Source organism: Odocoileus virginianus, chromosome 6 (assembly GCF_023699985.2).
Source record: "Odocoileus virginianus isolate 20LAN1187 ecotype Illinois chromosome 6, Ovbor_1.2, whole genome shotgun sequence".
In the NCBI taxonomy this organism is placed as follows: domain Eukaryota; kingdom Metazoa; phylum Chordata; class Mammalia; order Artiodactyla; family Cervidae; genus Odocoileus; species Odocoileus virginianus.
The window spans coordinates 86,285,739-86,297,906 of NC_069679.1; the positions used below are offsets into that span (position 1 = coordinate 86,285,739).

Consider the following 12,168-nt stretch of genomic DNA (forward strand, 5'->3'; position numbering starts at 1 on the left):
TCAAAACCTCAGAGAGAAAAAGGACCCTTGTATGGGTCACACAGAGATCTACCAAGCTGCCATGCTGGTCCATAAGCTGCTTCCCAAGAAGCAGGCCATAAAACAAGGGTGGAGACCTCCCTGCTGATCCAATGGCTAAGACTCCAGCTCCCAATGCAGGGGGCCCGAGTTCCATCCCTGATCGGAGAACTAGGTCCTGCATGCCACAGCTAAGACCTGGCACAGCCAAATAAATCAACAGTTAAAAAAACGAAAACCAAAGGTGTGCAAAGTTTGCTTTGACATAATTTTCAAGGGTTAAGTCACTCTTCCACACTACCACTGTCTTATCAGCCCTCAGATCCAAATCTGTTACCCAGGCAAACTCTCTTTGTGATGAGTCAGTCACAACTAAGCAGCCACCATAAACATACTTCCTTTAAAGCAAAGTGAAAAGCGAAAGTGTTAGTCACTCAGTCCTGTCTGACTCTTTGCGACCGCGTGAACTGCAGTCCGCCAGGCTCCTCTGTCCATGGGATTCTCCAGGCCAGAGTACTGGAGTGAGTCGTATCCTTCTCCAGGGGAATCTTCCTGACCCAGAGATCTAACCCAGGTCTCCTGCTTTGCAAGCGGATTTTTTACCATCTGAGCCACCGAGAAAGCCCCTCCTTTAAAGGAACTGCCCAGCTATAAGAGCCGTGGGACATTATTCAAAACCCTATGACCAAACACAAATCAGCTATTGAATACTGGCACACAGTCAGGCTCAATAAATTAATGTAGGAGATCGGTACTGCCTTCAGCTTGCCATGGAAAGGAATATTAATTGTGGATGTGAGGGCCTCTTAAGTGGCAAAGCTTGGGGAAAGCCACAGAGAAAGAAAGAAAAGAAACAAAACATTTCATAGAAAGTTAAATCCAGGCTTTGGGTTCTCAGATTTTAAACAAGGAATAGGATCTTCACAGAAAATGCTAGTTGATATTTGATCCATCATATGCTCTGGGTTCAGCTTGTACTTAAATGCTTAGAAACTGCCTCTGAAGAGGTCATTTGAAATACAGTCTTATAGCTCTGACTTCTCCACCTCCCAGGGGGAAAAAAAAGGAAGGAGTAAAAAGTGGTCTGATCAATAAAATAACGAATGGCTTGGCCCGGCTGTCTTGGAATTTGTGGGCATTTCCAAGAGTTCCCTACAATTTAAGGCCCTCTCAGAAGTCAGGTGTATTTAAGCTATTCTAACTTCAAGGTGCCGACCTCAGCAAAGCTGTAAGCTCCACAGCCACGGGGTGAAAGCTGGTTATGTTGGGAAGTCCTTGGTTCCTCAAGCACAGCCAGGAATGCCAGGCTACTTAATTCACTGAGAACTTCCATGGGAAGCCCACTCCATGGCGTTTTCTAACTAGCATCACAAGGACAGGGTTAAGTTTCTTCCCATTCAAATATAACTGCACATAACGCAGTTTATCTCAAACCAGCATTTGATGAGTGCCTACCAAGTGCAGTGCGCAACCTGCACAGCTGTCCATGGCAGCCCCAGCCCTCAAGGCCCCCACTTCAGCTCTGTCAAGTTTTCAATCTCGCTACAATTTCTACAGGAGCTAGAAATATTCTTGTGCCAGAAATTTCAAGTTTCCTTTTATCACAAGTGAACGCTGGCTGGCTGCAGCTATCACACGTTGCAGTCTGTTAAAGAAAGAGGGTGATCATCACATTTTGAGGTTATTTTTAAATTCACTTTCCATCAAGAAAACCCAATACAAAAAAAATGAACTGAAAACAAAGATCACAATATGATCACTCTTTCTGGGACATATTTACACACTACATCAGTCAAGATCATCTAACAGACAGATGATCTAAATCAAACTGAACTTTTTAAAAAATGGAATAAACTCTCCCTTTTCTATGCCTTTTGGTTCTACGAGTTTATGCTTGCATGGGCACTTTAAAGGTTATTTTCTGCAGCAGATGGGAATGCAGATTTTGCCAGCAGAAGAGATTTTAACTAGTGACTGAGCTCTTGAGCCTGAAGTTAGAATAATGACAGCTAAACTACTTACAGACCAAATCGTTAAACTAAAAATATCCAAGAGCAAGCGGTGTGGAATAGATTAGAAGTGTTCAAACTTTTGGAACAAAACTGTTCCTTCAAGGGGTTTTGTTCCAAAAGTTCGAATTCTCAGTGCAAATTCAATTGAACTGAATGAAATCTAAACTTAAAGTGGAAATTACAGTCGTAGATACAAAAGTCCATTTGAAAGAAGGAGTCAGTCAGAGAAACCTAACAGATATAAGATATAAATCAAACCAAACTTTCCTTTAAACGGAAGGGTTTTGTTCTAAAAGTTTGAATTCCGAGTGGAAATTCAATGGTGTTAAATAAAATTCAAACTTTAAGGGGAAATCACATAGATAGAGGCAAAATTACATTTGAAGAGAGAATTTTGTTCTAAAAATCTGAACACCTCTGATTTATTCCACACTAGTTTTAGATATTATGTATCATATTATATATTACAGATATATTAAATTATATCATTATATGTTGCACTGTGTATAAGATAATACTGGATTGGCCCAAAGTTCATTTGGGTTTTTGTGTAACATCTTTTTGGCCAACCCAATATAATATAATAAATATAATATAATATATCTCAAAGCAGGGCAAACAGTTGGGATTTAGGGCCCCAGAGTCACACCAGCTTTACGTCCCTCTCAACCCCTGCACTGGGTCCCCAGAGCTCTTTGGGAACAAGAAGATTCGTGGAACACGAATGGAAACCAGAAACCTGGAGCAAAGAATCTGGAGAAAGACATCCAACAAGAATATCCAGAGCTTGGGTTCTACTCCCAGCTTTGCACCAACCAGCCATGCCACCTTCAGCATCTACTGTGGGAGCAGAAGACCTGGGTACCAATGCCAGCCTGGGTCACTACCCCCGCCCTTACTTATCAAAGGACACAGGAGAGTAACTGCCTTAGCAAGGGCTTCCCCAGTGACTCAGCGGTAAGGAATCCACCCGCCAACGCAGGAAGACACAGGCTCGATCCCTGGGTCGGGACGATCCCCTGGAGAAGGGAATATTAACCCACTCCAGTGTTCTTGCCTCAGAAACCCCATGGACAGAGGAGCCTGGCGGTCTACAGTCCATGGGGTTGAAAAGAGTTGGACACGACTTAGTGACCAAACAACAACAAACCGTCTTCACTGGTGTGTGTGTGTGTGTGTGTGTGTGTGTGTGTGTGTGTGTTCAGTCACTCAGTTGTGTCCGACTCTTTGTGACCCCAGGGACTGGAGCCCACCAGGCTCCTCTGTCCATGGGATTCTCCAGGCAAGAATCCTGGAGTGGGTTGCCATCTCCTCCTCCAGGGGACCTTCCCAAACCAGGAATCGAACCTCCATCTCTTACTCATCTCCTGCATTGGTGGGCAGGTTCCTTACCACCAGGGCCGCCCAGGATCCAATTAAATGGCCATAGGAAGCATTTAATAATTGCAGGTTATAATAACAGTTAATTAACAAATAAAGTCCACAGAATGAGTAATGTGGTCCCGACACTGAAGGCAATGCTAACTGACTACCTTTGCATTAAACTCATTTTGTGTCTTGTTTTGACTAGTTTCACTGTAACTGTCATTAGGGATTGTCACTTCTCCCTCTTCATTGAAAACCGAAAGCTCTCATCTTCACCTTTTAGCTTGGTGGCTTCCTGTGCTGTCCCGATTGTCCCCACAGTGATTAGCACAGGGTCCTGCGCAAAGTCAGTCTCCCGTCAGTGTCTCTTAACTGAAGAGAGCTCCCCAGTCCTAATGAGTCCACCCTCAAATTCCAGCACAACTTCGGTCAAGAGCAGTCAAGTCCTTTAATAAACACAGGAGACTCTGATTCCAGAGCATGTCCAAAATTTAGAAATGTATTGAATCCTCTGAGCCAGTCAGCTTCATTGTGGGTCTCCTGGTTAAGCCTCGAGGCAGACCATATTTTTTTCAAAACTGGCCACATCTCCCATCCCAAAAATTCTCACCTTGTGATTTTGATATTCATCCCTCGTGACGGTGGAATTCTATGTTCCTTTTCCTGGAATCTAGACAGGTTTGTGACTAAGGCAGAAGAGACACCATGGGCCCGCCAAAGCTGTCTTAAAGGCTCACAGCACTTCATCCTGGTCCTCGTGGAGCACTCACTGCTGGAACCCAGGTCCCATGCTGCTGTCTGTTGCTCTTCAGTTCTGAATCGTGTCCGACTCTTTGTGACCCCATGGACTGCAGCACACCAGGCTGCCCTGTCCATCACCAACTCCCAGAGTTTGCTCAAGCTCATGTCCATCGAGTCGGTGATGCCATCCAACCATCTCATCCTCTGTCGTCCCCTTCTCCTCCTGCCCTCAGTCTCCCCCAGCATCAGGGTCTTTTCCAATGAGTCGGTTCTTCACATCAGGTGGCCAACATTTTGGAGCTTCAGCATCAAGCCCCAACTAGGCCATGTGGAGACAGACCACAGAGTGGTCCTGTGGAAGTGCTCCAGCCAACAGTCAAGCTAAGATCTCAGCTGAGACTCAGCATCTACTCCAGTCACAGGAGCAAAGATGCTTCCAGCTGGTTCCAGCTCCCACCACCGCCCTCCTGCCATTGACACCCACAGCCTTGGAGTCTCCCCAGGTAAAGCTCCACCATGGAGTAGAGACAAGTCACCCTTGTGAAGTCCTGCCTGATTTTGCAAACCGTGAACATAATAAAGCATTCGTTTCATGCCAGTACGTTGGGGTGGTTATGCAGCCATAGCAACAGAAAGTGGCTTTGGTCCATACTAGAGAAGAGGACTAGCTCATAAAACTGAACCACGGCAAAAACTAGCAACAGAACCCAAGCATCTTATACACTATACACTGACTAACAAACGAGTTGAAACAAGATTTTAAAATGATACTCTTAGTATACACAACACACCTCACTTGACTCTTCCATCTGTTGAATATACCATAGCAAACAGCAACATTGAAAGCACTGCCATTCACTGTGTGTTTATTATGTACCATTTGTTGTGTGCTTATTATTATTAGGGATTCCCAGGCAGTGCTAGTGGTAAAGAATCCACCTGCTTATGCAGGAGAAGCAAGAGACGTGGGTTCAATCCCTGGATCAGAAGATCCCCTGGAGTAGGAAATGGCAACCCACTCCAGTATTCTTGCCTGGAGAATCCCATGGACAGAGGAGCCTGGTGGACTACAGTCCACAGGGTTGCAAAGAGTCCAACATGACTGAGCACATACGTTATGTACCAAGCACCACTCCAGATACTTCACACATATGCAGTTCAGTTCAGTCGCTCAGTCATGTCTGACTCTTTGTGACCCCATGGACTGCAGCATGCCAGCTCTCCCTGTCCATCACCAACTCCCGGAGTCCACCCAAGCCCATGTCCATCGAGTCAGTGATGCCATCCAACCATCTCATCTTCTGTTGTCCCCTTCTCCTCCCGCCTTCAATCTTTCCCAGCATCAGGGTCTTTTCCAGTGAGTCAGCTCTTCGCATCGGGTGGCCAAAGTATTGGAGTTTCAGCTTCAGCATCAGTCCTTCCAATGAACACCCAGGACTGATCTCCTTTAGGATGGACTGGTTGGATCTCCTTGCAGCCCAAGTGACTCTCAAGAGTCTTCTCCAACACCACAGTTCAAAAGCATCAATTCTTTGGTGCTCAGCTTTCTTTATAGTCCAACTCACGTCACACATATTAACTCATTTAAAATTCCTCTATGAAGTAAGTACTAATATTACCCCATTTTACGGATGAGTAAACAAGACACATGACTAGTAAGTGGCAGAGTTGAGATTCAAATCTAACAGTCTGGTCCCAGAGTGGGTCATCTTACGCAGCGCACTTAGGGACGTTTCTGAAGCCCTTCTGGGAAGCCTCTAGCACAGTGCTTGTCACGTAGCCAGCACTCAGTGAACCCTGCTTCCTTCCTTCCCCACCACTGACATAATTTAGATGCCACATTTTCTACAGCAAAAATGATGCCCTTCTTAAGCCAAACAGACACCTCTCACATTTTGTTTCACTCCTTGCTCATATGACTGATGATTTCTATGTCTTCATCCTCAGTCCCGACCTTACCCAGAATTTGCGGATTTAGCCATCTATTCAGTCTGGCCAACTCCTTCCAAGAATATCTTGATTTTCACCGCATCTCCCCACCCTCACCCCACTGCCTGGTCCAAGGTGCAGACAGCATCCTGACCAGCCAGCCTCATCCTGCTGACCCTGCTCCTGCCCACTCCCCACACCCACAGCAACCCAGGAGACTTCTTTCTAAAATGCAAATTCAACCCCACCTCCCCCAGCTTAGAACCCTCCTGAGGATTCCTGAGCAGCCACCTCGCTCCCCATCTCTCTCTCTCCAACCTTAATTCCAACCCCAAACCCTCCAGCCTCCAGTTTTTTCCAAGTTAGCTCCCACCTCTGGGGCTTCCCAGCTGCTGAGCCCTGTGGCTGGAATACGCTCACCCAGATTCTCACGGGGAAGCTTCTCCTCAACGCCCTGCACCCTGCTGGATGCTACCCCCTCCCCCCATCACTGCAGAAAGGCACCTCTGCATGCTAAGGACCACTCAGCCTCCGGCCCACTTCCTGACCTTCTTGTCTTCACAGATGAAACTGTAGTCTGTACTCACTGGCTTGGCTATCACATGTCACCCCCACTAAAGTAAACCTCCCCTTCGACAGTATTAGATCTGATCTGGTTTGTTTCTTGCTGCAACCCAGCACCTAGATTAGTGCCTGCTACATCACGGATGTTCAATAAATACCTGTTGGATAAAATGAACGAATCCGTTTAAGGGACTATAAATCGCTGGCAGTCAGGGACTAGTAACTGTTCATCTTTGTATCCCAAGTTCTAAACCCAATGTCTTCCCTACAGTAGGTAGTGAAAGAAAGACAGCGCGGAAGGAGAGGAGAGGGGAAAGGAGGCAGGAAACCACCCTGTGGCCTTGAGTATTTCTGATCTGTGATCGTATCCGTGTCAAGCTTGACAAATGTGCAAAACTTAAGTCCCACATAGGATGTATTTAATCAGTCACCATTATTGAAAAATAATTCCTCAAAATCAAGACTGTGGGGACCTCCCTGGTGACCCAGGGGTTGGGATTTCGCCTTGGGACCCACAGGGGTTACGGGTTCAATCTCTGGTCAGGAAGCTGGGATCCCACAGAGCTCCTGGCCAAAAAAAAAAACCAAAACACAAAAAGAAGCAACACTGTAACAAATTCAATAAGACTTTTTAAAATGTTTAGGAAAAAAAATCAAGGCTGTCTTAAGAAGTCAGAACATATGGATGCCCTAAATCTCTCCATCATAATTTAACAAGCATTTTTTTTTCTATTAGCCAATCTGTGAATGTGTCTAAAATGATGTTAGATCTCCTAAGCTCAAGGGTGTAATCAAACATGTAGAGAGAGAGTTGTCCCAGGAGGAAAACGAGAAGGGTAAAAACCCAGCCCCACCTGACCCCACACAGCCTGCCCACCCGAGGGAGAGAATCCAGGGACCTGCACATGTGGTATCGTCTCAGCCCAGAGTGGGGGGTGCGGGGGGCGCAGGCAGACAGCACTTTCTGCTCTCCTGTCCTCAGCCCATCCCAGACTCTAGACACGCCCTCCTAACCTTCTCCCTCCTTTAACCTGCCCTGAGGGAGCTCACGCTGGTCAACCCAGCAGCTGGCTCGGACGTTATGAAGTGGAGTATTAGTCGCTCAGTCGTGTCCGACTCTGTAGCCCACCAGGCTCCTCTGTCCCTGGGATTCTCCAGGCAAGAATACTGGAGTGGGTTGCAGTTCCCACAGCAAGCCTATGATTAACATAGGCTATTAGATTCTCCTGAAGACAAGGCAACATTTGCCGGAAGGTCAGGGCCATGAACTTACAGCTTCAGGCCACAGCAGAATGGGAGAGATACAGTGTTTTCCTTGCCTGGGAGTTCTGCCTGCTGCTCACTTACATAATCAGCTCTGCTGCTGCTGGTCCAACCTTTGTTTACATACAGACTAAGAAGGGAGCCAGAGGTGTACCCGAGCATCCTTCCAGGGGCATGTGTGTGTACACGCTCAGTCCTGTCCGATTCTTTGTGATCCCAAGGACTGTAGCCCACCAGGTTCCTCTGTCCATGGGACTCTCCAGGCAAGAATACTGGAGTGGGTTGCTGTGCTCTCCTCCAGGGGATCTTCCCAAGCCTGGGATGGAACCCGCGTCTCCATCTCCTGCATTAGCAGGCAGATTCTTTACCACTGAGCCACCTGGGAAGCCCTCCAGGGCCACATACGGCACAGGAATTAATTGCATGAGCTTAGAGTCAGAGAGAACAGAACTCGTGTCATTAGCTCTTGGACGATTAGCTAATAGTGATTAGCTATTAGTGGCTTTCAGAAAAAGTACTTAAACTCTCTAAAGCTTCTTATTCTTAAAATGAGAATAACACCTTTCCCTTAATGTGATGATGAGACATCAGCAAGTTAATTCACTTAAAGTGTCTCCCAAAATACCTAGCATGCAGTAAATACTCAGTAAATGTCAATTAGTGTGGTTATCTCTAACACCATCATCATTATTATCATATATCTGTTTTGGTATAAACATTGTATCTTATTTTTTTATGCCCAGCACTAAGCAGAGGATCTGGAACACTATAGGTCCTTCAGTTCGGTTCAGTTCAGTTGCTCAGTCGTGTCCAACTCTTTGTGACCCCATGAACCGCAGCACACCAGGCCTCCCTGTCCATCACCAACTCCTAGGGTTTACTCAAACTCACGTCCACTGAGTTGGTGATGCCATCCCACCATCTCATCCTCTGTCATCCCCTTCTCCCTCTGCCTTCAATCTTTCCCAGCACCAGGGTCTTTTCCAATGAGTCAGGTCTTCCCATCGGGTGGCCAAGGTATTGGAGTTTCAGCTTCAGCATCAGTCCTTCCAATGAATATTCAGGACTGATAATTTTAAAAATAATCAGTATGAAGACTTCCCTGGTGATCCAGTGGTTAAAAATCCTCCTGCCAATGCAGGGGACATGGGTCTGATCCTGGTCTAGGAAGATCCCACATGCCGAGGGACAACTAAACCCACATGCAACCACCACTTAGCCTGGGCTCCAGAACCCACACTCCACAACTGGAGAAGTCTGAGCACCGCAACTAGAGAAAGTCCACGCAGAGCAAGGAAGACCCAGTGCTGCCAAAAATAAAATAATTAAATTAAAAATAACAATAATCAGTATATGGAAGGTAGAAAATAACCCCCTAAAGATATCCACGTCCTGATCTCTGGAACCTTACACAGTAGAAAGACTTTGCAGGTGTGATTAAGATAAGGATATTGACATGAGGAGCCTGGGCTTCCAAAGTGGTTCAGTGGTAAAGAATCCACCTGCCAATGCAAGAGATGTGGGTTCAATCCGTGGGTCAGGAAAATGCCCTGGAGTTGAGGAAATGGCAACCCACTCCAGTCTTCTTGCAGGGATAACCCCATGGACAGAGGAGCCTGGCAGACTACAGTCCACAGGGTCTCAAAGAGTCAGACACGAGTGGGCGGCTGAGCACAGCTCAGCATGGGGAGATCACCCTGGATTATCTGGACCCCCTGTAATCACAAAGTAATCACAAGGTCATTATACAGTGGGGCCAGAGACCGGGGAAGTCATGAGAGCGAGAGAAAAGGTCAGAGGGACGCGGCGCTGAGCCAAGGAGTGCGGGCAGCCTCTGGAGGGCGGAAAGGACAAGGGAAGGATTCCCGCTCGGAGCATCCAGAAGGAGCAGGGCCCCACAGACACCTTGACGTTGGCCCCATAGAAGCCACTTTGGAAGTCCAACCTGTGGAATGATTCGGTCACAAATCTGTGCTGTCCTAAACTATCCAGTCTGTGATCATTTGTTACAGTAGCAACGAGTACATGCATGCTAAGTTGCTTCAGTTGTGTCCGGCTCTTTGAGAGCCTATGGACTGTAGCCCAATAGGCTCCTCTGTCCATGGGATTCTCCAGGCAAGAATACTGGAGTGGGTTACCATTCCCTCCTCCAGGGGATCTTCCCAACCCAGGGATCGAACCCACATCTCTTAAGTCTCCTGCATTGGCAGGCAGGTTCTTTACCACTAGTGCCACCTGGGAAGCCCAGGAACAAGCTCAATCAGTGACTGGTACTGGTTGTGTGATCTGGGCCAGCTGCTGTGTGTAGGTCTTGTATGCTTTCATTAAATCTCACTGCTGTCCAGGATGGAGGCTCCACTCTACTATGAGTGAAGGACAAAGCCTTTATAGAAAAAAAAAAAAAAAAAAAAAAACCTTACTAGAAAATTCTAGCTGACTTTTGTACAAGAGAACAAAGCCCTAAGCTTACATGGACACAAGAAAATGGCAAAATCAGTTCTGCATGGTGGGAAGTTGCTATTTTCAGACCTGGAGGCAAATCTTTTCATTCACAGAAAGGGGACCCACCAAGCCACTTTATGTGGACGCCTCTAGGTCAGTGTCAGACCAGAGGCAGGTGTTGGCCTGGCCGAACAGTACCCACTGTCGCAGCCTGAGAGGTGGTCCTCTGTAGCACAACAGGCAGCCAAGCTGAGCCCCCCTCCGCTGACTGCCCACCGCTGTGCAAGCGCTGTCCGCTTTATGCAGCGGACGGCCCTGCAAGGTTTGAGTTGAAGAAACGGCTTCTCTGCAATTAGACAATGTTAAGTGGGGCCTTTCTTGCTTTCTTGGGATTTATGCTGAGGCTCCAAGCCCTTAACCTAGGCAGAAACTTCTCAGATGAGGTAAAGCTAGTTCAGAAATGCCCTGCCACCTCCAACCCATAGAAGAAAGCTCTCATTGGGGAACAGGCATCTCTCAGAAGAAATCCCTTGGTGCGGGGGAGCACTGGGCAGAGAGGCAGCAAGGGAACCGCTCAGACAGATCAGGCGGTTGGCAGAAGAGCCCCTGCCTTCTCTTTACAGAGTCACCTGTCCATCAATTGCAATTTCCACTCCTGCCCTCAAAATTCCAGGCTCCCATCTCCAACTGTCTAGTTAAAATTTCCACTCAGGTATCTGACAGGCTTTTCAAATGCCATGGAGCTGAAACAGCACAGCTGATTAAAAATTAATAATAACAAAATAAAAGGAAAACCCTCAAGTCTTTCAATCTTTAAAAAAAAAAAAGATACCACTGCTCTCCCAAGCTGCTCTGTCCACAAACCTGGCAGTCATGTTTAATTCTTTTTCTTATAACTCTCAACGCATCCACCAGCAGATCCTGTGGATCCCTCCAGAGTGTGAATCAGACCTGCCCACCCCTTCCCATCTCACCTGCTGCCCTTTATCCAAGCCACTGGGATCCCTTGCCTGGATTTCAATATCCTACCCACTAACGTCCCAGCTTCCAGTCTCATCTGCCCTCTCTCCCTACCGCAGCCACAACCTACATGTTGTAGCAAAATCTCCCTGATTTTTTTTTTTTTTTTTTTTTGGCTATGCTGCACAGTTTGAGGTTTCATATGTCCCCAAGCAGGGATCGAACCTGCGCCCTCAGCAGTGAAAGGCCGAGAGTCCTAACCACTGGACCACCAGGGAATTCCCCACCTTGATTTTAGGGCAAACACGCCAGCCTAATTCTCAGCCCTCATGCTAGACTTCACCTGGCTTCACGCCGAGCCTCTGGGACTGAAGCACATGACTCAGGCCAAGCCAATCAGCACATTTGATCCCTGCCCTGCCCCACCATGATTGGTTAAAAGATGAGTATCCGGCCCTACACAGGCCAATCAGAACCAAGAAAATTTAGACGTGAGACTTTTGTTCCAGCCTCAGAGAATTTTATTTTTTCCTGAAGGACATGAATCTGGAAGCATGAAGCCCGGGAGCCAGTAGCAGACATCTGATTACCAAGAAGGAACCCGCCCAAGAACGCAGAATGCAAAGGAGACAAATCAAGAAACGAAGAAACGCTCAGTCCTGGACGCATTTAGTCCTGAGGCCTACAGGGAGCTCTGCCTTCACTGTTCAGTTGTAAGACTCAATAGTCCACTTTGGGGCTGGATTCCATGGGGACCAGGCTCTCGGTCATCTGTAATAGACAAGGATCCTAACAGATACATCGGATTATTCAGCAGCTGTGTTTATGCCCATGAAGCTTAGGACTCAGTCAGTCCTGACATCGAAACAGCCTC

The 12,168-nt window shown here is 47.1% G+C and overlaps 1 protein-coding gene and 1 non-coding gene across 5 annotated transcripts in view; both read right to left on the reverse strand.

Annotated features, from left to right (window-relative positions):
* KCNK10 (potassium two pore domain channel subfamily K member 10) overlaps window positions 1-12,168 on the reverse strand; it is a 153,684-nt gene that overhangs the window by 105,284 nt on the left and 36,232 nt on the right. The window lies entirely within an intron of this gene.
* Window positions 11,499-11,572, reverse strand: TRNAE-UUC (transfer RNA glutamic acid (anticodon UUC)). The gene has a single exon. It is a non-coding gene; the product is annotated as a tRNA-Glu (tRNA).